Raw genomic sequence first — 27,019 nt, 5'->3', positions numbered from 1 at the left:
GAGGAAAAGACTACTTCTCTTTTGGCCTGCTAAGGAGCTCTGCAGAGCTGACTCCTGGCCAGCAATCAGGCCTATAAATCTCTGAGAGTATTTGTGCTTTGGAATTTCTCTTGCCCTTTGGATGAGGAAATGAGGGGGCTGCAGAGCTCCACCAGTACGTAGGAAGCTCATTCAGTTTTATTCTCTAACACTGTTATACTTTTTTTTTCTCATTTACAAAGTAATACAAATACCAAAGCCATGTGTCTGCTTATTTTGAGCAGTTTAATAATTATATTATCGGCGTCACCAGATAAGCTAGATTTTAGCCCTTTTTATAATGTAACCAAAGCAATCCTGTATATTGTGGGGTTTGGCTATATGCTTTATTGTGCTTGATCTTTACCCAGCTGCAAAGAGTGGTGCAAGAAAACACAGCAGGACTCAGTGTTCTAAATGTGTTTTGTGTTAAACTCCTCACAAGAGGCTTACATTTTAACCATCATTTGGAGCCTTTATTTTTGGTAATGTACTTTTTAGTCAATTAAACAGGCCCTAAAGAGAATGCATTTGGAAAGAAGCATCTTTGGTGTCATGTTCTTTTCATGTTGATACTGTGTAGTTGAGCATCAAGAAAAACAGCACACAGCCTTCTCCTTTGAAGGTTACTAAGCTTTAAAATGTCAGGTTTCAGAGTAGCAGCCATGTTAGTCTGTATTTGCAAAAAGAACAGGAGTACTTGTGGGACCTTAGAGACTAACCAATTTATTTGAGCATAAGCTTTCGTGAGCTACAGCTCTCTTCATCAGATGCATACGGTGGAAACTGCAGAAGACATTATATACACAGAGACCATGAAACAATACCTCCTCCCACCCCACTCTCCTGCTGGTAATAGCTTATCTAAAGTGATCACTCTCCTTACAATGTGTATGATAATCAAGGTGAAGTTTTTTTGTTGTAAGATAGCGACCTTCATGTCTGTAATTGTGTGACCAGAGAGATTGAAGTGTTCTCCAACTGGTTTATGAATGTTATAATTCTTGACATCTGATTTGTGTCCATTTAGTCTTTTACGTAGAGACTGTCCAGTTTGACCAACGTACATGGCAGAGGGGCATTGCTGGCACATGATGGCATATATCACATTGGTGGATGTGCAGGTGAATGAGCCTCTGATGTTGTTAGGCCCTGTGATGGTGTCCCCTGAATAGATATGTGGGCACAGTTGGCAACGGGCTTTGTTGCAAGGATAGGTTCCTGGGTTAGTGGTTCTGTTGTGTGGTATGTGGTTGTTGGTGAGTATTTGCTTCAGGTTGGGGGGCTGTCTGTAGGCAAGGACTGGCCTGTCTCCCAAGATTTGTGAGAGTGTTGGGTCATCCTTCAGGATAGGTTGTAGATACTTAATAATGCGTTGGAGGGGTTTTAGTTGGGGGCTGAAGGTGACGGCTAGTGGCGTTCTGTTATTTTCTTTGTTAGGCCTGTCCTGTAGTAGGTGACTTCTGGGAACTCTTCTGGCTCTATCAATCATTAAAATGTACATCTATGACTTGGCTTGACTGCACCCTGCTAGAGTGCACACATCAGAAATGGGCGGGGGTGACAGAATCCAGACCCAGAAAAGCTGAAGCTCATTACTTGAGGTATAATCTAAACTTCAACAGCTGCTATCTCTGAATTCAGATACAGCATTCTGAACTGAAATGCCACAAATGTTGCTAGCTCTCCAATCTCAAGGCTTCACTCGTCTTCATTCTCTTCACTAGTGTTTCTGGAGGTGGATGCGGGAGGGTGGGAAGGATGGATGAGGGAATAAGACTGTGGCCCAGTTACACACTGGCCTATGAGTGGAATGTAAGGTAACCTTGTGCTCGGGACACTGCCTCTGAGAGGAGAGAAGACACCTGGTTGACTTGCCACTGAATCCCTAAGCCCAGAGTGAGACCTCACAGATGTTTGATGAAACCCTCTTGTGGTACTTTCTTGAACACTCTAGCAGTGATGAGTTAAACAATGGATTAACCACTCTAGCTTCCTGGATCTAGCAAGATACAGGCCTGGCTGTGGAGACCACTGAAGGATACTCCAGGGCACAAGGCCTGATGAGTGTCTCAGAACAGCTGCTGAATGTGAAATACTAACCTATGAGCAAACTGTGCTATCGCACCTGGAAGCAGAAGGCCACAGTGATTTTGAGCCTTTAGCTCATAAATGATGAATTAAGGAAGGGACTGTTAGTGCCTCCAGAGACCTGTCCTAGGTAGGCACTAGGTCATGCTAGGAACTATATGATGGCAGCAACTGCAGCAGGAAGTATACAAGGAACCTATGAGGACTGCAATGTGCTTCCTGGGGATATAAATCTTGATTAAAATGTGGAATACTTACTTTACAATTCAAAGGTGTACTTGAAGGCAAACTGGTATGTGTTGATCAGAAGGCTATTAACGGAGTGCAAGGGAGCACTGTGCCAACTGAGGACGTACAGAGTGAAGGAAGAGTCAGTCTCTGTGTTGTTGCTTCACCAGGGTGTTTCACCTCTGGGACTAACCAGTGCAGTATAAACACCCTTCAAAACTATTAATGCACCACAAGGTCCTTGCCAGCACAGAGCCTAACTTCTGGTGCAAGGAGCTATGAAAACAGACCAGTGCAGATGGAAAATGGGACCGTGTCTGTACAATGGCTCTTGGGTTGTTCACTTTTCCATCAAATATTGGTAAAATGTCTGGTTTTCAATTATCCTATATTTCTATTTCTCCTGCCCCACCAGGTACGCTTCCTGAACTAAAAAAAGTTTGTAGCACTGCACCCCATATTCTTAAGTGATGTTATGATATGATTATGGCATAATTTTGATGTATTTTATGCAAGATGGGTCATGTGAGATCACTGGAAAGGTTATGATTTACTGAATATGATTATCCTATTTGTACATCTGTATCATTTTTGTATCTGTATGACAAATGTGTTTTACACCTGGGCAACACCCATTAGGCAAGAGGCTCTCAGTCTAGAGGGCTGGTTGGGAAGGGCCCATTCAAGTTAATGAACCGTTAGGGAGAACAATAGTCCTTAAAAGGAGTTTATTGCCCATGGAGGGAGGGAGCTTCCTGAAAGCGCTACAAACAGCCTCTGACTCATGGCTGCTGTGACACTTCAGGGACATGTGACCAGATCACCTGGTGCTGGACTCCATCTTGGGATACCAATGTTTTTCCACTGAATGGTGTGGGAACTAAGCTTTGAAACAAAGGGTTCCTGTCATAAGTAAAGGCTATATAAGGCAGGGGAATGAAGAACCATGATGTTGTCACTGACACCCCACCCAAAGAGATTCCTGGAAACACCTGAGGAACAAAGACTGAAGTGGGGGAAGTGCTGGGCTCAAGCTAAAGTGCTGGGCTTTAGCCTGTGAATGGAACACCTGGGGTTCCAAAACTGTAAGCTAGTGCATCTTACCTCTTAAAAATCTGCAACCTGCTTGCATCATTTAGGGTAAGGATCTTTTATACATCTCCAATCTGTTTAGTATATTAAGTTTAGATTGCATATTTGTTTGCTACATAATCTGCTTTGATCTGTTTGCTATCCCTTTATAATCACTTAAAATCTAGCTTTTGTTTAAGCTTTTTTCCTTTATCTAAACCAGTGTGTGTGGGAGTCATAACTGGGGGCAGAAAGCTATTGTCTATTCCTCTCCACATTGAGGGAGGAGACAGATTTCATGAGCTTATGCTGTAAAGTTCACTATGCAGTGCAGGATAGTATAATTTTGGATTTACACCCCGTGGGGGGATGTGTGCCTGAGCAGCTTGAAGCCTTCCCATGTAGAACTGATCATAGCATCTGCATGTAACTGCAGCTGGGTGTGTCCCTATCTGTATGTGTGATGGAGGGGGCTTGAGAGCTTGTCACAGCAATACAGTGTAAAGGGAGCCTAGGCTGGTGGGTCAGGCAGGGTCGGTGGCACCCCAGGGGGAACCCATCACTCTGTTAAGTGAAAAGACTGAACAGATGGATTTCCACATGCAAGTACAAGAGATAGGTCAGTCACACCAGTAATGCAATGAAAAACATTGCAGGCAATTTGAGATTAATTTTTCTGCTTCTCTGTTCTAGACTATTGTGCATAACTAAGAACGCAGTTGAGGAGGTACAATGTCAGCTGGAACTTTTATTTGATGTTTCTTCTTAGTCAGGGTGCCTGATCTCCTGCATACCTCTCCTGCTCCAAATAGAGTTTAGGCAAGTTGTATATGGTCAGACTTACCTCCTTCCTGGGGCTTGGGCTATTGATAACTCAGGCTGAGGATTATATTCTGTTTTTGTTATCTGAGTGTTCTCCTAAATCTGAATGACTTGCCTGCAAGACCTTTCTGTCTCTAGTTCCTTCTGCTCTGGTTACACCCACCTCTCCTACATCCTGCCACGAGTAGGCTCATGGGGCCTGTACTTCCCTGCGAATGAAGTCATGCTCCTCCTTGAGGCTTAGGAAGAGAGGCTGCCCTGCCATCCCTTTCCCAAAGACCAGGAAAATTGGGTCAGTATTAAACCCACTTTGCAACTCCCTAGGGAAAGAGAAATTGTGGGCTTCTCAACAGATATATTGTCCGATATATTGCAGGGCCTGCATGGCAGTACTTTTAGGTGCTTGGTTTTATCTGTTGTGAGGAAAGAGTGGTCTGGGTACTAGCCTAAGACTTAGGAAACCTAGATTCACCTCTTCATTCTGTCTCAGACTCCCTTGATGACTTTTTGCACAAGCCACTTTCTCTCTGCCTCAGTTCTCCATCTGAAAAATGGGGATAATAGCACTGTCCTATCTCAGAGGGGAGTTGAGGATAAATGTTACAGATTGTGAGGTGCACCGATACTATGGTTGTAGGGGCCATACAAGTACTAAGGTATCTAATCCATCTTCTCTATCTTTACCATGCTCCTGACCATGGAGATTGTCTTTGTTTTTTATTAAGGCTGCAATTTAGTCACAGAAGTCATGGAATCAGTGACTTCCAAAGACCTCCATGACTTCAGCCAGCACTAGCTGGGAGCTGCAGGGTCCCCTACTGTCTGCAGAGGCTGGAAGGCGCAGTGCCACCATGGATGGCAGGGGGGAGCCCCACAGCTTCCTGCCACCACTCCAGGCCACCACGGGCAGCAGTGGGGGCCCAGCAGCAAGAGGGACCTCCACTGCTCCCATCCTCCATGGGCGGCAGGGGAGATCCCCGCAGCTTGGAGCCACCAGTGGAGGGTGATCCTGGAACTCCCAGACCGCCCTCCCCCCCCACCAATTGCCCAGGCTACCCATTTTGTCATGGGTGCTTTTAGGAAAAATCAAGGACCAATCACAGGCTTTCGTGAATTTGGCCGTGACTTTACTAAAAATACGCATGACAAAAACTTACCCTTAATTATTATACAGAGAAGGGAAACTGGTGTGGGTCATAAACACCTCAAAATGCCATTATGTTCCCTCTCTTAGATTTCTCTGTTAACTGTAGCTGAGACCTTCCATAGATAACAGTCCCCATGAACTTCCAGCCTTTTAAGCAAAATGCACACTGAGCAAAAACTAATCATTCTTGTTGACTCAACATTTTCACTCTGGTTTATGAAAACACAAGAGACTGAAATACGTTTGTTAGGAAGATGAGCACTTCAGACAAACCATATTTATGAAGCCTGGAAGGGAATGAGAACTGTAAAGTCCCCCATCCAGGTTGTCTAAATAAAATCAAATAGATCTGATTTTGGATCTGTTTTTTTTTCTCATGCTAGGTACTGTTATTACTCTACTACTTAGATTTGGTCTCTCTGTGTATATTGTAATATCTAAAACCATGTGCTTGCATCATTTATTCCATTTTATTCAGATACTTCATTCATTCAAATAAGAAACTGGTGTCCACTATGGTAATTGGATACTATATTACTTTCTCTATTCTTGGTGCTAGGGCTGACAGAAAGCTACTCTATCAACTTAATTTAAACTCCAATATAATCACTCTCCCACCCCTTTAATAACAATACTGCTTCATACTCCTCATGACAGTTTGGCTTCCACTCTAGGACACTGAAAAGATGGAATAGTACTTCACAACTAATAAGATGCATTTCTTTGTCCTGACATTACAGCTAATCCGGAATTGGATCAGTATTGTGTGTTTTGGAGCAACCTCAACTTGGCTTAGCTTTGAAAGGCTTGTATAAGACACCTCCTTAACTCCAATTTAAAAACCGCCAGAACAACTTCTTGTCCTTTTTCAGTAGAAATGTGCCAATCAGTATCTTTTTTTTTCCCTTCCCTTTCTTTCTTTCCAGAAATGGTTAATTCCTAGAAAAATGTGCAGTTCTCTTAGAAGAAAAAAATAAAAGTAAAGTAGTAATAGTGATCTCAACTCCTATAAGTCAGAGTCAGAAAACAGCTATAGAGTCTGATTCTTGAGTGGTATAAATTAAAAGAAACTCTATTGATGTCAATGGAACTCTGTCTGTAAAAACTGGTAGGAACATAAGAATGGCTGGACTGTGTCAGACCAATGGTCCATGCAGACCAGTATCCTGTCTTCCAACAGTGGCCAGTGCCAGATGCCCTGTTCTGTTCATTCCCTCCCAAGCAATTATCGAGTGATCCATTCAGTCCAGTACCAGCTTCTGGTAGTCAGAGGCTTAGGGACAACCAGAGCATGTGGTTGCATCCCTGACTATCTTGGATAATAGATATTGATGTACCTATCATCTGCGAACCTATCCACTCTTTTTTTTTCTGAACCTCATTCTACTTTTAACCTTCACTACATCCCCTGGCAAATGATTTCAATGAGTTGACTGTGTGGCGTGTGAAGAAATACTTCCTTATGTTTGTTTTTAAACCTGTTGCTTATTAATTCCATCCAGTGACCCTTAATTCTTGCGTTCTGTGAAATAACACTTCCCTATTCACTTTCTCCACACCATTCACAATTTTCTAGACATGTATCATATCCCCCCTTAGTCACCTCTTTTCTAAGACCAACAGTCTCAGCCCACGTCTACACTACAAACTTATGTCAATATAACTGTCACTCAAGGGTGTGGAAAATCCATACCCCCGAGCGACACAGTTATACCGCCCTAACTCTCTGTAGAGAGTGCTATGTCGACAGGAGAGCTTCTCCCATCAATATAGATACTGCCTCTTGTGAAGGTGGAGTTCCTGTGCCAATGGGAGAAGCTCTTCTGTCAGCATAGATAGTGTGTTTTCACTAAGCACTACAGCCATGCAGCTGCACCGCTGCAGCACTGTAAGTGTAGCCAAGCCCGCAGTCTTTTAATCTCTCCTCATATGGCAGCTGTTCCATACCCCTAATCATTTTTGTTGCCCTTCTCTGTACCTTTTCCAATTCTAATATCTTTTTTTGAGTGGGTGTCAAGAACTGCATGCAGTATTCAAGATGTGGGTGTACAATGGATTTATACAGTGGCACTACATTTTCTGTTTTATTATCTAGCCCTTTCCTAACGGTTCTTCATGGTGTAACTGAAAGGATGATCAAGCCCATTGTTTGAAGTTATCTAGTCCATCCTACTGTACATTTTTTAGTGTGTTGGCCAGTCTGGATTTAAATGTTTCAAGGGATGAGGCTTCCATCACAACTCAGATTGGTGTTTAAAAATAAAGTTTAACTCACTCCCCCCAAAGACCGTTTCGCACATTTTTAAAGGAACAGTGGAATAATTCCAGCCAGACCAAAGAGCCTGTACAAGTGCAAAAAGAAAAGGAGGACTTGTGGCACCTTTAGAGACTAACCAATTTATTTGAGCTTAAGTTTTCATGAGCTACGCTGTACTCCTTTTCTTTTTGCGAATACAGACTAACACGGCTGTTACTCTGAAACCTGTACAAGTGCACAGGCTCAAGTGCAATTCTGCTGTGGAAAAAGGTGGGAGATGGGATTTGGCGACAATGCGCAGGGAGGTCACATATTTTGGACACGCTGACATTCTGCTGCAAGTGGGTTTGCTGTGCTCCAGCATGTAGGAAGCTGGAGAATGGATCCTGCAGTCTCTCTCTGGCTGCTGCAGTACAATGTTATTTCTTTCCTCTCCATGCCTGGCCACTCTCTGGAAGGGCAGGGGAGGGCAGACTCCTGGGTTACAGGGCTTTGAGGCTGCTGAATTGGCTGTGGATTAGCTGTGCTGCCATTCTGTGGTTTGGGAAAGGATTCCTTCCACCCACAGGGATCCATAACAAGGGCTGTGCACTGGTTCTAGTCTTTGGCCCTACATGATTAACAATTTGATAGCACTACTAGGTGAAGCAACTGCTAAAATACACAAAAATCCTCCCCCTGGTAACAATGGAATAGAAATCTATAAGGAAACCCTTTTTTATTCCTGTAGACAAGGGATTCTTTGAATGGACTGAACAGAGACCTTGGGTTTTATGGCTTATTACAACAACCCACTAACTCTCTCTCTTTGTCATGACTGCAGGGTTGTTAATGGACCATTCCACCTTGAATGGTCCCATAACATGTGCTAACTACTTATGCTAAACAATCTGTTCCATCTTGCATTTTTGCTATGATGGCAGGAGTCCTTTCTTGGGCCTAAAGAAGAGGTGCTGTATGTAAACTGGAAAGCTTGTCTCTCACCAACAGAAGTTGGTCCAATCAAAGATATTACCCTCACCCACTGTGTCTGTTTTGAATGGTTCTAATTTAAACACAGTTCACTGGATGATGATAAAGTCACATGCTGCTTTGTATCTAATCTCACAGGAAATGCCCTGTGCTGGGCAGTTCAGGGACAAACCGCTACATTCGTCACTATTATTTATGTCACACTTATTTGGAGTTTTTATTAGCTGCTGCAGTCTTTTTTTTTTTGGACAGACAAGTTTTAAAAGTCAAATCCAATCTTTCAATTTTGCAGATGCAAATGAGGTCCTACAGCCATCTTAACTGTTGGAGTGAATCTACAGCTGGGAGAGTTCATGTCCGCACTTGTAAACCTCCCCACACTCCCCCAGTCCATTTTCAGTACAATTTAAAAATCGGACCCATTGAATTACAAATATTGTGGAAGTTTATTTGGAAATGTTGATTATCTCTGCATTTATTTAAAATGTGGAAGATATTGCGGGAAGATGGTGGCAGATTCAAATTTATATGGAGTGATTTTTTTTAAATCAATATTAGGAAAAAAATTATTCTCTTAGGATTGCTGGGGGGGGGATAGCTCAGTGGTTTGAGCATTGGCCTGCTAAACCCAGGGTTGTGAGTTCAATCCTTGAGGGGGCCATTTAGGGATCTGGGGCAAAAATTGGGGATTGGTCCTGCTTTGAGCAGGGGGTTGGACTAGATGACCTCCTGAGGTCCCTTCCAACCCTGATATTCTATGAAATAAACAAGAGGTTAACTGAACTAGCCACTAGGTGGCACCAGTGATCCATTCAAATACACCAATGTCAGATTTTTAACTAACATGGGAAATATTTTATAACTAGGTTTGGCAAGTGTATTGGTGATACTAATTTTCTTCCTAACATTTGTTGGGGCACAATTGTATCATCAGAGATTGTGGGAGCCAGAAGAAGTAACTCCCCTGATAACAAGATAGTTGTATCCTGAAAACTTAGCATCCTCTTGACAGCAGAAATCTTTGACTCTGAATAAGGTTTAAGAAACAAATATTTCAGTCTGCTACGTAGTTTGTTGCAGACATTTTTATCTGTGGAAGTGAACAGAGAAGGCCCCACTGGACTTCTGCATTAACAATGCTCCTTTCTTTCTTTTTTTTTCCAGTTTCATTTATTTTTAACATCTGTTCTGTTTTGCCTGAACAAAATAGAGTGAGCAAGGCATAATTTTTTTCAGAAGTGGTCATGTTTCAATCATGTTGGAAATCAAAATTCAAAACCTTAGTTGCTGTGAGCCACTGTTGCTTGGAGCATGGTCTAACCCACCCATCTTTTTCTGCTTCTTGCTCGAGATAGATCAAAGCCCAACCTGTGAAACTTAACCCTTTCAAATTTAGGGCAGAAGGGGTGAATTGAAATCTGTCAATCCAGTTCTCTTTTCACATTGAGTCATGCCTCAGAAGAGCATTTGTCCTTATAAGATTTAAATCTCCCAGTGATGGGAAGCTTGAGACTTCTGGTTTTGTTGAGTCTGAGCCCTGATATGACCTCACATCCTGTAAGGAGAGCATGTACACTCCCTGCCCTCTCCTACCTTGTTAAAGTTACACACTATCCTGATCTCGGAGACGTTCTGCTCCATAACATGTATTTTAGTTCAGATTATTCAGCTGTTAAACCTAGAGGCAAGGGCCTCCCTATCCAGCTAAATAGAGAGGAGAAAGGGGAAATAACAGGAAAAGGGACAGTTAAGACAGGGCTACCTGGAGGGAGTTTGTCTTATCTGTACAGAGCATTAATGAGTAAGTGGGCAGCTAAATACCATGGTCTAGGGCTAGCCCGAGCAGACACTTGGTCCTAGGTGCAGTGAGGAAGAGCAGGGGGAGAGAGTCAAGTGCCAAAGAAGTCACAATGGGATTATTTAGCCCACACAGGGCTTTTTTTCGGTTTACCAGTCCTTTTGACAACCGGATGATTGTACCTCCCCAAAGTGCAGCATGACCCAGTTCATGGACTATTTTGATCCCAGTTTATTCCTGACAGGAAGTTTTTGGAGGGTCTGGATAGACTTTTGTTCCTTGGAGCAAGAACCCCAAACTAAGAAGCAGCTGCTGCTGTGGTAGTCCCAGTCCTCTGAGCAACCATAGCTGGGCAGTCGTCATCATCCTGCCTGGCACAATTTGAACACAAACCTGAGCCAAACTTAATCCTGATACAGACCCAAATGTCTCTGTCTCTCTAATTTAATGCCTGGTACTCTGGACTGAGACTGTTGCAGAAATCTCTCCAATGAGGGTTGGGAGTTGGTAAGCATTGGTGGAATAAATGGAACGAGGGCATCTAGAAACCATGACATGTAATTTAAAAATTGCTTCTACAGCTTCCCTTTGCTTTCTCCATCCTTTTGGCAGTTCTAATGCCTGGGGCTGGAGTGAATTGGAGCAATAAATAAATCAATCTTCTCACTGGTCTGTGTTTACCTAGAGCCAAAGCAAGACAAGGGGGTGTGCTACGGATGAAGAGTAACCAAGTCAGAAAAATAGAGAGATTTAAAGAAGTTTTCATGAGGAAAAACTAAACATACTCCATTTTCCCTCTGTTTCAATTTCCCTGACATTAGAGCAGTAGCACACAAATACACGGCCCCTCCCTCTGCCTGAGCATTAAGGGCCAGATTTTCAAAGGAATTTAGAAACCTAAAGCTGCAGATAGGTGCCTCTTGGGATTATAATACGTGCTTAAGTCTTTAGGCACTTGAATAAATTTGAAAATATGGCCTTAAGTGTAATGGTGACAGTCTACATCATGCTACAACTGTATGCCCACTGTATGAAAATATGTGAGAATAGAGCCCTTCATGTGATGAAATGACCCCTCTCCCCCCCCACACACAAAAAGATTCAGCTTGCACCAGGCACCTACAATCTCTTATCTTTATTATTTGCTTAGTAAAAACCTGGGAGGCATCTGAGTGTTGCAACTCCGTTCCAGGGCAAGCCCATCCTCGGACATGGCTTATCTGGAGGTATCTTATTGTTGCCTCTGGGACTACTGCTTCAGTGGTCCTGAAATAATGTATCCAGCAGCACTGTATTTCATAATTCCTAAGAGGACAAAGACTGTCTGAGGAAATTCTGAAGATATATCCCTTGTTCCATTTGGTGAAAATCTGGTAGATTCCAAAAGCAAAAAATAGCTCGCTGTCCATATTTTATGAAGCAGAGCTAAACCACTCCTAGAGGAGGCAGTGAAATAACCTGCAGTGAGGAGAATGAGTCCCACAGGAGACAAGAGAATCTCCTCACTTCAGTTCAAATGGTGTGTGGCAGGAATATCCTATACAAGTATTTGACATTTTAGCAGGGCTAGTCATTAGAGGAGGCAAGAGAAATATTACCTGTGGGCAGTGAACATTTTGGTACCCTCCCCACACCTGCGGTAAGTGCAGTACTGTGTTTACAGCAGTAAAAGTGAAGGCAGCTTGCATTAATTGAAATAGGGCAAACCCCGTTTGTATAAAAGAAAACTTCATGCTTTATCCTACGGAGTACCCTCAAGTAAGTTTTGTATGCCAAACTCAGATTTTTCTCATGTTCTTTTAGACTGAGTAGAGATGCTAAGTTTAGGAAACTGTGTCTATGTAGCTTCCTTACATTCTTAATTTGTATAGAGAACAAAGACGCAACACCAGGAATGCCTGCATTCCTGGTCACCTTTCACTGCAGAATGTGAACTTGCTCACTAAACTCAGGGTATATTTAGGCTTCATTATACAGGCTTCAAGCTAGTCACTCTCTTCTTTCCCTTTCTAGATCATTACTTATTAGTGACCGCTTCCCAAACACAATGAAGGGTGGGAGAACTTGTCTGAGTAAATTCCAAAATCTCTTCCAGCTTTTTCAGGCTCGAAATTGTAACCTCCACATTGAGCTTTTTCAAAAATAGCTGTCACGCAGGCAAGGTGGCATGAGTTATACCAGCAGTACCTCTTGTATAACATACTGTATATGGCAGTACTCTTATGGAATTGTCCAAAACATGGTGAAATCCTACAGTTATTTCTCAGTTAAAACTTGATTGATTTCAGCATCTCTATCCAGCATTCATTCTCTCATGTTAAATCACTGAAAAGGATGCTGAAGAGAACCTGTTGAAGTCAACGGGAGTTTCAGCTAGATAAAGAAAGCAGGGTTTGGTTTAGTGGTAACACTGTTATGAATTGTGATTTGTTAGTGTAGAATATGGCAGGGTTTCCTTTCCTCTTGTTTAAAGGATACAAATCTTTAAATGTATGCTTGTCATTTTAGAATTTTCAAAGCAGCTACGTTGTATTTGTGAGTTTAGTGCTCAGAAAGTTTAGCCCTGTGTAAGAAATATTGTGGCTGCATGTCAATTCAATATCCGAATAGGTTCAAATACTAATATCGGTATCCGTATAAGTTATGTATCTCTTGTTTAAGTGCTTCTGTAATTTTAGTCAGTTGGCAAACACTGACAATGTTCTCAGCACTGTATAAGACACAGGTATTACGACAGTTTCTGTCTCTGAAAGCTTACCGTCTGGAAAACAGGAACAGAAAGATAAGATTTCCTAGGAGACTCAGATGCATAGCAAATATATTTATCTGTAACAGATACACGATGATCTCACCAAAAGCTCTTTCATAAGGAATAATTAGTTGGATACATTTAAGTGAATTACGGGCTTTGGGGAGAAGTTGCACTTAAAGCGTTATCCTTCCTTGGTCATTGTACTGCATATGCTTTTTCCATAGCTACTAACTCCTAACTGCACCTCTGTTTTCTCTATGTTCTGCTGTTACTGAATGACCTGTTAACAAACCATACACTTCAAAGTACCCAGAACCTACAGTGACCAGGCGTTTTGGTTTTCAACCAGAACACCCAGTTGAAAAGGGATCCTGGCAGCTCTGGTCAGCACCCCTGACTGGACCATTGACTGCCGGGTTGGCGTCGCCGCACAGTGGAGCTGGCAGGCTCCCTCCCAGCCTCTGTGCCACGCAGCTCCCGGGAAGCAGCCACCATATTCCTCCACCTCCAGCTCCTATGCATAGGGGCAACCAGGGGGCTCTACATGCTGCTCCTGCCCCAAGCAGTGCCCCCGTAGCTTCCATTGGCCAATTCGAGCTGCGGGAGTGGTGCCTGCATACAGGGTAGAACGCAGAGCCAGCTGGCCACGCATCTGCATAGGAGCTGAAGGAGGACATGGTGGCTGCTTCCCTGGAGCCGCATGGCATGGTGGCTGCTTGAGGTAAGTGCTGGCCAGAGCCTGCATGCCTGACCCCCCTCCAGGGCCCCAAACCCCTGCCCCAGCCCTGATCCCCCTCCTGCTCTCCAATCCCCTCGGTCTCAGCACCCTCCTACACTCCTCCTCCCCAGCCTGGAGACCCCTCCTGCATCACAAACCCCTCAGCCCTGGCCCCACCCCAGAGCCCTCACCCCCTCCTACACCCCAGTCCCCTTAGCGATCGGGGGGGGGGGGGGGGCTAAAATCCTAAGAAATTTAGCTGGGGGTATCAGTGGCCTCCTGTCGGGGCACTGAAGAAAAACAGTCACTGCAAGGCCACTATTCCATTGTATTGACTGCAAAAGCCTCTGTATCTGTCTCAATGTGGGGAGAAGTAGAGGATTCTTGGAGCAGTAGGTCCCTCCAGACCGACCTTCCTTCCTTCCTTCCCTCCCTATGACCCTCCTCTTTGTGAGAGCAGCAGGCAGACATAGAGCCTCCCCAAATCCCCACCAACCCCCTGCCTTCTTCCCTTGGCAGTATAACTGCACTGCTCCGCTGTCGGGGTGTTTTGCTTCTGCAAAGAGTGAAGAAGAGGATTTGTACCTGTAATTTGCATCCCATCTACTGCACACTCATGAGGTACCTTTGTATCCTCACCAAGTGGTAGCAGAGTCTGTTTTGTGCCTTTTCCATTTGCATCTGTTTTAAATGTGTTTCAGTGACCAAGAAAAAAAAGCACATTGTGATTATTCACAATAACCTCTGCATTGGCTGAGGAAGGAAACACGTTCACCAATGAGAAAAGGGGACTGTATTTCTAAACTATTTCACAGCACTGCTTGAATTGAGGGGGAAAGAGACCATTTATTCCCCCCCTCCTACTCAACTTTTTTCTTTTTCTAATTACCCTTTAATTTTCTTCCAACTAGTACCAGTGAGAGGAGTATAAGGCTGGGATTTTCAAGAGGGACTAAAGGAGTTAGGTCCCAACTCCTATATAAAGTCAATGGGAGTCGGATATCTGGGATAAATTGTTCAGTACTCAAGTGATTTAGGAATCGGTCTCTTTCAAAAGTGACTAAGTCCCATTGAATGTCACGTAGCACGAGTTGATCTTAACACAGGACCAGAGCCTGAAGGAGAAAGACAAAGAAGACAGGGCAAACTAAACTTCATTAGGGTATTGGCAAAGAAGCCGGATTTGAATGGAGACAAGGTGATGAGTATAACAGAGGGGACTGAATTGGTGAAACCTGTATGCTAAGGGGCCACAGAGGAGAGTTCCTTTGAAAAAGAAATCGACAGGAGGCCATAAGGATACATAAATTGCAATTGCCCTACTCTCCACTTAAACTTCTCATTCTGGGCAGGTAAATTAAACCAGTTTAAGACCCCCAGACACTTACAGCTACTTTCCCCATCGTCCATAGCATATCTGCATTTGACCCAATATATTTTCCTTCTACTTTGTGGATTAAATTAGAATGTCTGGGAAGCTAAATTTATTCATCCTGGCCATTTTTCGGATTGCCCTCCCTCCACCATTTCAATGGCCTTTTTCAAATATTTTAATTAAAAAAAAAAAGTTATTAAAATAGTGCATCCGTCCACTTAGTGACAGCTGAGTAGGGCTAACACCGTAGTAGAATAAAGCATAGGTAATTTGAAACAAGTGAGATGCACGCATAATTGCATTTTAAAATACTTTATTACTTGAAGAACCTAAATCTCCTAGTCTAGAAATTACTTTCAGGTGATTGATATTCTTACATATAAAACTATTATGTCAAGCATTTAAAACTGTCATCAAACAATATTTTGATATCCCCAAGGGTTTCTTCTGAGCATCCTTTTCCTGTTTTGCATTTAAAATGACATACTAAAATAAGTGCCGGCGATGAAGGAAGATTCATATGTTATATTTTGTATTTTATAAAGGAAACCCAGCAGAACTGTTTGGGGGGATATTTAGTTACAGGAAACCCACTTGCTGAGTCACCCCCTACCCCTTTTCAGTTGAAACAATTAAAATGTTGGTTTTGGTTGGAGCTCAGAAATTCTATTGGATCCAAATGCCTTTCAAACATCTTCACCAGCTGATACCCAAGCTTGAAAATTTTCAGGACTGCCTATGAAGATAGGGCTAGGGCTTTATTTCAGGCTCTATATCTAAATGTCCTTGAATTCTGGCCAGGTTTCTATCAAGATCTGAACTTAGGTGTATTTCTGTGCACTGGAACAGGTCAGAAAAAGGGGGGAAATGGTAGTTTTCTTAATTTTTCACTAAAATTTTGAAAATGTACAATGCTATTCTACTTTATGTACACGTTTCTGAAAAGAGAAGGCATTAATTTTGATCATCTTAACACAGTGCTGTAGATAAAGCATTAGACTGGAGACACAATAACTGAGTTCTGTTCCCAGCTTTGCCATTGACTTGTTGAGACATTGAACAAGTCATTTAAACTGTGTTTCAGCCTCCCTTTCTGTAAAATGGGGATAATGATGCTTACTCATCTTTGCAAAGTATGTTGAAATTTATTGATGAAAAGAACTATGTGCTAATTATTCTTATTTTTAGCTGTCCGATGAAATATTCACTAGTTCTTATATAACCACTTTTAAGAATAACACGGTAGCATCCTTATGGAAAACTCCTATGAAATTGGCTAGAAAATAACCTGTCTTTATAATATTTTAACCAACCTCTCTCTAGAAATGTATAACTAGGTAATAAGAGGCCAATCCAATTCCTACTGGCGGATCTTTTCATTGGCTTTGACTATATTTTGGATCAAGGTTTGAAAGGCCTAATAAATTCAATAGGAGGTTTCAAACGTTCTGTAGAAAGGATCTCATTGTCTATTAAATTTTTGGGGTTGGATCCTTCAGTTGCACCAAGCTCACAAAGCTGTGAGAAAGATCCACCTTTCTGTTCCCCCCTCTTTTAGGGCCAGGTAGGACATAGGGCCACTAAGTCCCACTGAGTGGGACAGTCAGTGGGGACAGCTCCATTGACTGAGGATTGCACAACACTTTGGCCCTGCCTCTGTATCTGAGGAGGTAGAACAGGTGCAAAAAGTGTGTGTGTCTCTAACCAAGGCTGAGGACATAGCTCTATATGTTTTTAGAGTTCTTTTTATAGTAAGCTGTTGGTTTCATCCCAATTAAATTCTATTGGACCTTTTCTATAAAAGATCAAAACCATCAAATGTGCTTTTTCCTTCTCTTATACTGAAACATCTGAGGTATTTACATGATTCATTCTCAACAAATGGATTTTTTTAAATTAAATAAAATAATAATGTATCTTATTAGGCAACAATGATTTTTAGTTCCAAAAGTCACATTTGAGAATACATAATAGTCATGACCTGTGGATACTATGAGCTAATGTCTACTTGTAAGAAACTTTTCCACTGAAGTTCAAAATGATGTTTACCATCTACTTGCTGTTACTCAGAGATATTCAACATTAGAGTGCTGCTGCTGTGATTTTTATACACCGACTCTCACACACAGTATGAATATCATAAGTATATAATAATCATGATTCACTAGATTCTAAAGAGCCCTCAGCCAGCCCAAGAGAAAATTACTGTGCATGCTACCCTTCTCAATAGAAAAAAATCCTTTCCCAATGAAGCCCGTAACTGATCCCTCCCTAACCCGAGAAAATATTAATAGAATCCTTTAAACAAGCAGGAGAAAATGCAAAATGTTACAAAAAAGTCTAACAGTTACACGAAGAGCTACAAATTATATATTTTTTTCCTCACTTTGAATTTAGGAGATTTCCCCAATGGGGTATTTTCTTTAATTCTTTGAAAAACTCATACTGAGATTGAGTGCAAAGACGTTTTGTAGTGGAGAAATTTCTACTTGAACTTCAAACAGCATATGGCAAACACTTGAGTAACTTAGCAAGTCCTGTGGAAGACCCAAGTGATTATTTTATGACTGCTTGAGCCTTTAACCAATTGTGTTCAGGCTTAGTCATTGTGGATAGGTCATTTGGAGTGTCAAAACTGGGTATACTTACATTTAGATTTTTGGGAAAGGGCAGTACAAGTGGATCAAAGGCACTTGTGGTTCACCTTAAGAGGCCTGGATTCCGTGTCTGCTTTAGGTCAGTGGAGTAAGATATTTTGTTGATTCCAAATCCGCACCTACAAAAAGTTAGTTGTATTTTAAAACATCAGGTTAGAATTTAGACCATTAAATAAAGATACGGGCACTCTCAATAACAAATAACACAAAGTATTATTCTTTTTGCACAGACATCAAGAAACATTGACCAAGATTTTCAAATCCAAGTGGCTAAGAAACAGATGGCAATATTCCATTATGTTCTTTACCTCAATAAAAGCACATGACTCTTGTGTGTGCACTGTGCTCGGAAAAGACACTGGTTCTTCAGAGGCTTTGATCTCTGTGTGATATGCTTGGCACCTTGCTGGACTAAACTCTAAGTATGAGGATGCTGGACATTCAGGCAACAAGAGAATGCCAGTGTTTAACCACTGAGCTTCCTTTAATAAAACTGAGCGTGCACTGCTTCTTTTTCAGAATGCAAAAGAATTTAAGTCCGTTTTAAGGTAATGGCTTATTGTCATTAGTTTTAAGACAAAAATTAATGATAGTAGGTCATTGTCACTTTTTTTAATAATGTTTTTGCCTCTGAAAGTCCCCCATTAACAGTGGCAAAACACTATCGCTCTTGAATTGGATTTTGTGAATTTCTCACAAAAGCTGAGTTACCTGAAAGCTTAGATGTCCATACTATTGAGTGATGTGGTAGGGGTTTGACACAAAATCCCCTGAAGTCAATTAAGAGAATCCCTCAACTTCAGTGTACTTTGACTCAACCTGTGGATTCAGGCTCAGTCCTGCAAATTACTGAGCACTGACTTCAATGAAACTGCAGATGCATAAGTGCTTTGCTAGATCAAGTCAGAGAGTTCAGCACCTTGCAGGACTGAGGTCTTAAAAAGATTACAATAATGATAATTAATGATCTCTTCTTTAGCAGCTCAATTTCCATATTCCAGTTAGAGGAGGGCAAGAAACTGATTTTTCCATCCCTCAAAAGCATTTGAGATATTGAAAAATTTTCCTCTCCCAAATCAGATGAAAAGTTAAAATCTGAATTTTTCGGCAACTGAAAATCAAAAAATATTTTTGGTTTGGGTCAATCAAAACATTTCATTTTGTTAATCTTGGAATGTTTAATTTCAATTTTGATCTGCTTTAACTATTTTTAGTCTAAATTTACTAAAATTTCAAAACAAAAAATCATCTTGACATTAGAAACCGGTCATTTTTGATAATTTTAAAACTTGTTCTCAATATTATTTTGATGCAGGAGATTCATCAAACTGACCCTGTTTCATTAACAGTTTTGGTTTTGATGAATCAGCAGGGGACTTTTTGGTTTAAAAAAAAAAAAGTTAAAAAATTCCCTAGCAGCTCTTATTACAATAAGTAAATGTTTGGTAAATTAGAAAAGCAAACAAATAAGACTCTGCTTCCCACGGATGGTTCATTTTCTAGCCCAATTCCAGCAGAACATTAAGGCTGGCTGCCATGAAACCACATGAAAGGAAATGGAAAACACTTCTTCCAAGTCTCTAAAGTTCCTGGCCCATTTTTACATTGTCAAGAGTCATGAATTTGTTTTAAAATCTAAGTACTAGGAGATTCTATAGAACCAATAATATACTAAAGCTGAACACTTTTCAAAATATATTTCTTTTGTCTCCTTTTTAGCTATAGCACATTACTAGCTATGCAAACATAAATAAAGCAGGGGGGTAAACTCCAGGGAAGGAGAGGAGTTGTTTAAAGTTAAGGGCCAGTGTTGGTACAAGAACAAATGGATATAAACTGGCCCTCAACAAGTTTAGATTTGAAATTAGATGAAGGTTCCTAACGATCAAAGGAGTGACATTCTGGAACAGACTTCTAAGGAGAACAATGTGGGCAAAAAACTTAACTGGTTTCAAGACTCAGCTTGATAAATTTATGGAGGGAATGATCAGATGAGACTGCCTACAATGGCATGGGCCCATCTGCGACTGCTAGCAGCAAATATCTCCAACAGCCAGAGATGAGACACTAGGTGGGCAGGCCTCTGAGTTACTACAGTGAATACTTCCTCCCTTTCTGGCTGGTGGGTCTTACTGACATGTTCGGGGTCTAACTGATCACTATATTTGGGGTTGGGAATGAAGTTTCCCTCAGGTCAGATTGGCAGAGACCCTGGTTTTTTGTTTCGTTTTGGTTTTTTTTCCTTCCTCTGAAGTGTGGGCATGGGTTGCTTGCTAGTTTGCATAGAGTAAATGGCAGATTCTCTGAAACTTGAAGTCTTTAAATCATTATTTGAGGGCTTCAGAAACTCAGCCAGAAGTTAGGGATCTATTACAGGAATAGATGGGTAAGGGTCTGTGGCCTGCAATGTGCAGGAGGTCAGACGAGATGGTCATGATGGTTCCTTCTGATCTTAAAGTCTATGGGGAGATACAAATGAAAACCAATATCTTAAAGCATCCCTAAATATATGAAGATTTTGGGAGTAGGCAGAAAGACACAACCCATTCCCAATTTTATATTTTAAAACAGAAAATAACTTGACTTCCTTTTAACTCAAACTTTTTCCAGCCCACTTTGAATATATTTATCCTGTTACAGTTACCTATCTATCTAATCAGGGTTATCTGTTTAATCTATTTTAGTATAGGCAGAGCTGGTAGCAATTGCTTTTGTTAAGGTTGCCTAATACTTCCCATTATAACACCCTGTTTTCAATTGCTTATAATTTTGCCAAACTTTAATCTTTCTGACTGAAATACCCCATTCCAGGTGTCTGCCTCAGACTGATTTTGTTTTTTGAAAGTTTCAGCAAAAATGGTTCATTCTTTCCTGAGAATGAGATTTCTTTTTGTTGAGCGTTTCTAGGATCTTGGTGTTTGGAACAAGAGTTTGAAATGGGGCAAGGGGGATTGTCCTGATGTCAAGAATGTGCTTTTATTTTATCCCTGTGAAAATGCACCCAGATTTGGCCAAGTTATAAGCCTCTGAAAATCACAGGTTGCACATGCTCAGGAGAGACTCATTAGAGTTTGTCAAATAACTTCTTATAAGATTCCATCTGTACTAAGCATGTTCCAGCCTAGGATGGCAGGGACTGAGCAGGACTTTCCATGCAATTATTCCTTCCTGTGTCTGGCACCTAGTCGCAGGAACAGAGAGCAGGGAGTCTGTCATAAGAACATAAGAATGGTCAGACCAGTGGTCCACCTAGCTCAGTTTCCTGTCTTCTGACAGTGGCCTGTGCCAGATGCTTCAAAGGGAATGAACAGAACAGGGCAATTATCAAATGATCTATCCCATCATCCATTCCCAGCATCTGGCAGTCAGAGACTTAAGGACACCTGTCTCTCCTGTGTTCTCAATGCATCTCCTGCTGGCACGCAGGGGATGGAGCCAGAGAATGGGAGGGGGAGCTTAATAGAAGAGGGGTATTGAAGCCAGAGGACAGAGGGAGGGGCTGGACAGGAGTGAGTGGGTGGGTGGCTGGGGGGAGGGTCAGGATGGGGACAGGATCAGAAGTGCCTATAACCACTCCCCTCCAGAACCTGGAATCAAACCCAGAATTCTGAGTCTCTGAATTTCTATGTTCATAAACTGAGGGGTGGTAACTTTTGGTAAATGCTGATTTTTTTAAATGGATCCTATTGTATATGACCATATACCATAACGAGTAACTTAACCTAGAAGCTAGACACAAAATGTCCTAATCTGTGACAGTGACTCAAACAGACAGACAATGAGACTTCTAGTCTGTGCAGACTCCGAGATATAGAAAGAGCTTCAGTTTAGTATCCAAACTTTTGGGCACTTATCCAAAGTAATCTGAACCTCCTTTTGGGGTTATCACATTGTTGAGGATCTACAGCAAGTGGGACAATTTACCAGACATAGAACAGGCACTGTTCCTCCCTCCCCCATTCAAGTAATAATGTTTATCATCCGAAATCAGAACAAGTTAATATGCAGAAAAGAATAATAGAAAACTCCCCCAGCCTGGGGTTCAATGGTATATGTAGAACCTGACTTTCCCAAAGGCATTCTCCTCTTTCTGGCCGAGAATCTCAGCTGCACCCAGCTTCCACAGCTGAGAGTGGGGCCGACAAGGGAGCCAGCTGCTGCTTCTTGATTCTGGGACTAGTTCTATGCCAGTCCCATAGCTGGTTAGAGCAGCCCAGCTCTACTTTATTGTGACTGACTGGCTCCCCCAAGGGGCCATCTTCCAAGCAGCTATTGCCAGAGCATGATCCCCAACCCCCAACACACCCTCTGTGCTAGGGGTTGCATAGGAGTTGACTGGGGAATCTCCAGCTGGACATATATGGCTGCTTTCCTGCCTCTTTGTGCCACCTGAGCGGAGCAAAGGGTTAGATTGCTTGCGTGTGTGAGAGAGAGAGGGTCAGCTTTCAGCAGATAACTTATTGCCTTTCCCCCTCAGCACTTGTGCAGCTATGATTGCATTGCTCAATATACATTGCTACTGTGTTGGAAGTTTTTTCTAAGTGTTCTTTGAAAAATATGCACAGAAAGTTAACATTTAATAGGAGATTAAACTAGTGCATGAAGAGATGTGACAAGGCGTTACAAACGCCTGTGGCACGCATAAATCCTAAAGGAATAGCTGTGCTAAGAGTAATATACTGGTACTATCAGGTTATCTGTGTTTAAAAGCTTTGTACTGCACTTTCTTAAAAGTGGAGGGAGAGAATATGGAAGAGAAGATTGTAGAGGGCAGAATCCCCCATTCCATCCCTATGCCAAGAGGCAGCAGAGATGAAAGGAGCTTGAAAAAGGGGCTCAACAGACATCCATTGCCTCTTGCAAACAGAACAAAGATGAGAAAAGTAAAGTCATATTTTAAATGGACAGAATACAATATAAACAACGAGGAGTCCTTGTGGCACCTTAAAGATTAACACATTTCTTTGGGCATAAGCTTTTGTGGGATATAACCCACTTCATCAGATACATGTCATTGTTTTTGCTGATATAGACTAACACAGCTACCACTCTGAAACCTGTCCGAATACAGTATGTGTATTTCAAATAGCCAAGGGAAGAAAGTAACACAAAAGCCAGTGTCACACCCCTTTATCCCACTCAAGGGATAGAAGATAAAATAATGTACAGTACTTGGGTACTTAATGTGTTTCATCCCTTGAGTAGGATAAAGGGATGTGAATTGGCACCAGTTCTGTCTCATTTCTGGGTCTTGGAGATGCATCTTCTGCTCCCTAATTGCCATTTGCCTCTCAGCCTTATATCCTGCCAAGTAGGCTTCCTCATCTGAACAGCTGAGATACTCAATCCTTTGTAGAGTGAATCTATGCTCATTCATTGTTTTGAGCTCCAAAGTTCAGCTCGGGATCTAACCTTGCCCACAGTTTGCAGGGGTTTGGTTCAGCCCTTCAGAAAGGTGAAAGCCAGTCACAAATTCATATCCAAACTTTCCCAGCCAAATGACCTGCTCCTGCCCTCAATCCAAACTTCCACTGATTTCTCTGAGAGTAGGCCCAGGCCCAAAATTCATGGGTGTTTGGAGCTTTCTAGTTTGAGCCATTCTCTAATTATATTGAGTATCGTGTCTATATGCATAGATGTAGGAATCAGTTTCAGGACAAAGACATCCTTCCATTTAACTTCTTTTTAAAATTGAAACATTATAATTAAATTAAAGTTTATTTATTTATAATATGAGAAAAAGCTTGTGAGGGTTTCTACTATAACAGAGCTAGACCAATAATGCCAATGACTTTGTCAGCTGCAGCTCATGACAACAGGATGAAGGCTGTCCTGGGTGATTTGGAAAAGAGCATGCAGAGTAGGCAGAGGGCTTGGTCTTAGGGGACAGAACCTTGACGCGGTTCCTTTCTGGTGGACACAAGGAGAAATAGTCATGGGATGTGGGGGGGGAATAAAAGGGCTTCTGGAGAAGAAACATAAGTACAAGACCACCTGTTTGCACTGTTTCATCTGCTAGGTCTATATCTGTAGGTATGTTTTATGTAGATGTGTAACTGGAGAAATGAGGTAATCCCTGTTTTTGTTTTTTTTTGTACTGCACCTTTAATCACTGGGATCTCTCTGCCGGCTGCAAGTGGTAGCTGGGTGAGGCAGCTGATATTTTGTGTTTTCAGTTTGAATTCTGAAAGTCAGAGTAGGTCACTAGCCTCTCTCTCTCTCTCTCTCTCTCATGGAAGACAGTATGACACCGATTCAGCTAACCACTCACATATTTGTTGTACTGCATGTGATTAAATCCCGGTTAAGCACATGCTTAAGTGCTTTCACTGAATCAAGCCATCTACATCTTTGTTTCTTTAACCTGAAATAGAAGTAATCTAGATTGAAATACTGTTCTCTCTTTTATGGGGCAAAATAGGGCCAAATGCAGTCGGGTGCTTACATAGCAACCCTCCCATTGACTTCAGCAGGAACTTTTTTCTGAATAAGAACTGCTGAGGAATATAAGACTGAGTGTGAAGAAAAGCTGGAGGAAGATGTATATACAGCCACATTTTTCAGAAGTGGCACCATATGGAAGATTTTGTAAACTGCACCACAAAATGTATACATCATAGAACTGGTATTTGCACTTTCAACTGTAATTTTTAGTGCTGGTAATAAGCGGATATAAATTGAACATTATTTTTAAAGGGTTTGTAATATTTAAGGGTGAGAATACACATCATTTGCTCTTGTTTGCAAATCACATTCCTTTTTCGGTGTCTTTGCTTCCTTCACAACCTCTGAATTCCTTCCCCCGTCATAGAAACACAAACCTTTATGTAACTACAAAAACAACGAGGAGTCCTTGTGGCACCTTGGAGACTAACAAATTCTTTGGGGCATAAACTTTCGTGGGCTATAACCCACTTCAACAGATGCATGAAAGCTTATGCCAAAATAAATTTCTTAGTCTCTAAGGTGCCCCAAGGACGTCTCGTTGTTTCTGCTGATACAGACTAACATGGCTACCACTCTGAAACCTGTTTTATGTAACTGTGAAGCTTCCCTCTAGATGCACACCAAATTCTAGGAGAACACTAGAATTGCTTATGACCGATAAAGTCACATTACTGTTTTGTTTTGTTTAAACCATGAGAGAAATGAGACGTGGGGTAGAAATCAGTGCAGCTCAAGATCCTTAGTGCTTCATGATGCAAAAACATAAGCATCTATCCAGGTGCAAACCCCTCACTTTATTTTTTTTTAAAAAAAGTGTGAAATCAATATAAAGAGGTTTGTACTGAATTTGCAAATGCTGGCAGCATGCAATATTGCAATTATTGTCAAGACTTTGAGATACTGGAACCAGAACCAGGAGTTTAAACAACACAGGGAAAGGCATTTTTGCATTTTCTTTTGCAAAAATATATGAAATAGAGTTGAAAGCATTTCGCATGACTACATCTGAAATGATGAGCAAAGATTCTACCATTGACTGATTATATTAACAGAAGTAGGTAATGCCATGACTGTCACTTTTACCTTAAAAAACAAAAACAAAAAAAAACCAGAATTGTCCAGACAGTTACCCTGTTAAATTTATCAGATTTTTGTTCTGCAAAAAGAATTCCACATATTTTGCTCTTTGAAAAGAATCCTGTTAATCACCGCTTAGAGGTATTTTACTAACGCTTCATACATGTCTTGATTTGGCTGGATAAGGAAAGGTACCTTGCTTCTCTATTTAGTGAAGAGAGACGATAAATAGGATGGGTAACATCAGGCATTGGACTGTGCTTCTGCATGCCATCAAACTAAAACAAGGCATTAATCGTTCCAGGTTATGTGATCCAGTGATAACAATGCCTGTATTGTGAATCACCACTGCATGACGTAAGCTTTTTCTTGCCATTTAGCATATTTCTTCTTTTTGACCCAATGTCTACATAGAGGAGGCCCAATCCAGCTGCGTGCTGAGTCCCTGCACAACCGCAGTTCTCAAGAGGTGTTCAGCACCTTGTAGTTTGGGCCCAGATTTTGTTCAGTGTTAGAAGAAAGCTGTGAGAATTTCTTTCTAGATGAGCAATGGATGTTTCGGATATGAACATGAAAGAAGAATAATACTCTGAAGGCCCCAGTTCAGCAAGGTATTTAAGCACACAGGGAATTTAAGCATGTGAGTGATCATTTTTATGTCCTGGATTTGGATTACTTCAGTGGGACCATTCACATACTTAAAATAATGCACATGCATAAGTGCCTTGTTGAATTAGAGCAAGACCATGTTTTTCATTAGGTATTTTAAACCGATATTAATGATATTAGTCTGACAACACCCTTATGAGGTAGGCAAACGTTATCTTTGTTTAAAGGTGGTGATTTGCCCCACATCACACTATGAATCAATAGCAGATCCAGCAACTCATCCAATGACTCCTGAATCCCAGTTCCTTGCTCTAACCACTACCAGATACTCTGCCTTTGCAGTTCCTATGTAAAAATCCGACCCCTTCTAAAATGAAGACAAGAGCAACTGTTAATAGTGGCATGTTGCCCCAGTCTGGACAGATTTATATTATAATTTTTTTTTCATACTGCGCAGAAGAATTTAAACATAGGAACTGGAAACAAAACTTACACTAAAACAGCAAGAAAAATTAAAGATTAAAATTTCAGAACTAAATGGGTGGTTTTAATGATGCAGCTCCTATAGACTTTAGTGAGTGCATTCCATGGATAAAATCATTCAGAATTTAGCTGTAAAAATCTTAATTTAAGCCAATGAAAGCAAGAAGTTCCTTTTTACTACATTTGCCTCATTGTCTCAGAGTAATTCCCCTTTCTTACTCAGTTAACACAGTATTTCATCCCGATCTAAAATTATAAGCACAAAATATATTTCCTTTCATTTGGTTCTAGTAACTTAGAGCTAAAAATCAATACAAGTTAGGCACCTAGGCACAAGTCTCACTAGATGCCAATCTGCATCTTTAGGTACCTAATACTTTTAAAAAACTGACCCTGAATTCCTTGTGATAAGACTACTGGAGAAATCAGCAGCTGGCATGTGTGTGTGACTTGCTGACATGCAGGCACAGATGTTACATTTCCTTTAGGCTGTTGGA

At 41.4% G+C, this 27,019-nt stretch overlaps 1 protein-coding gene across 1 annotated transcript in view; it reads right to left on the bottom strand.

The window, feature by feature from the left end:
* The window catches only part of COL8A1 (collagen type VIII alpha 1 chain), a 118,422-nt gene that overhangs the window by 24,943 nt on the left and 66,460 nt on the right, over positions 1–27,019 (bottom strand). The window contains exon 2 of the mRNA XM_048817019.2: positions 17,899–18,025. The gene's annotated coding sequence lies outside the window, so the exon portion shown is untranslated. The remainder of the gene's footprint in view (positions 1–17,898; positions 18,026–27,019) is intronic.

The sequence above is a fragment of the Caretta caretta genome, chromosome 1 (genome assembly GCF_965140235.1).
Source record: "Caretta caretta isolate rCarCar2 chromosome 1, rCarCar1.hap1, whole genome shotgun sequence".
Taxonomy (NCBI): domain Eukaryota; kingdom Metazoa; phylum Chordata; order Testudines; family Cheloniidae; genus Caretta; species Caretta caretta.
Note: the sequence above shows the minus strand (reverse complement) of the source record. Positions and strands in the feature narration are given on the sequence as shown.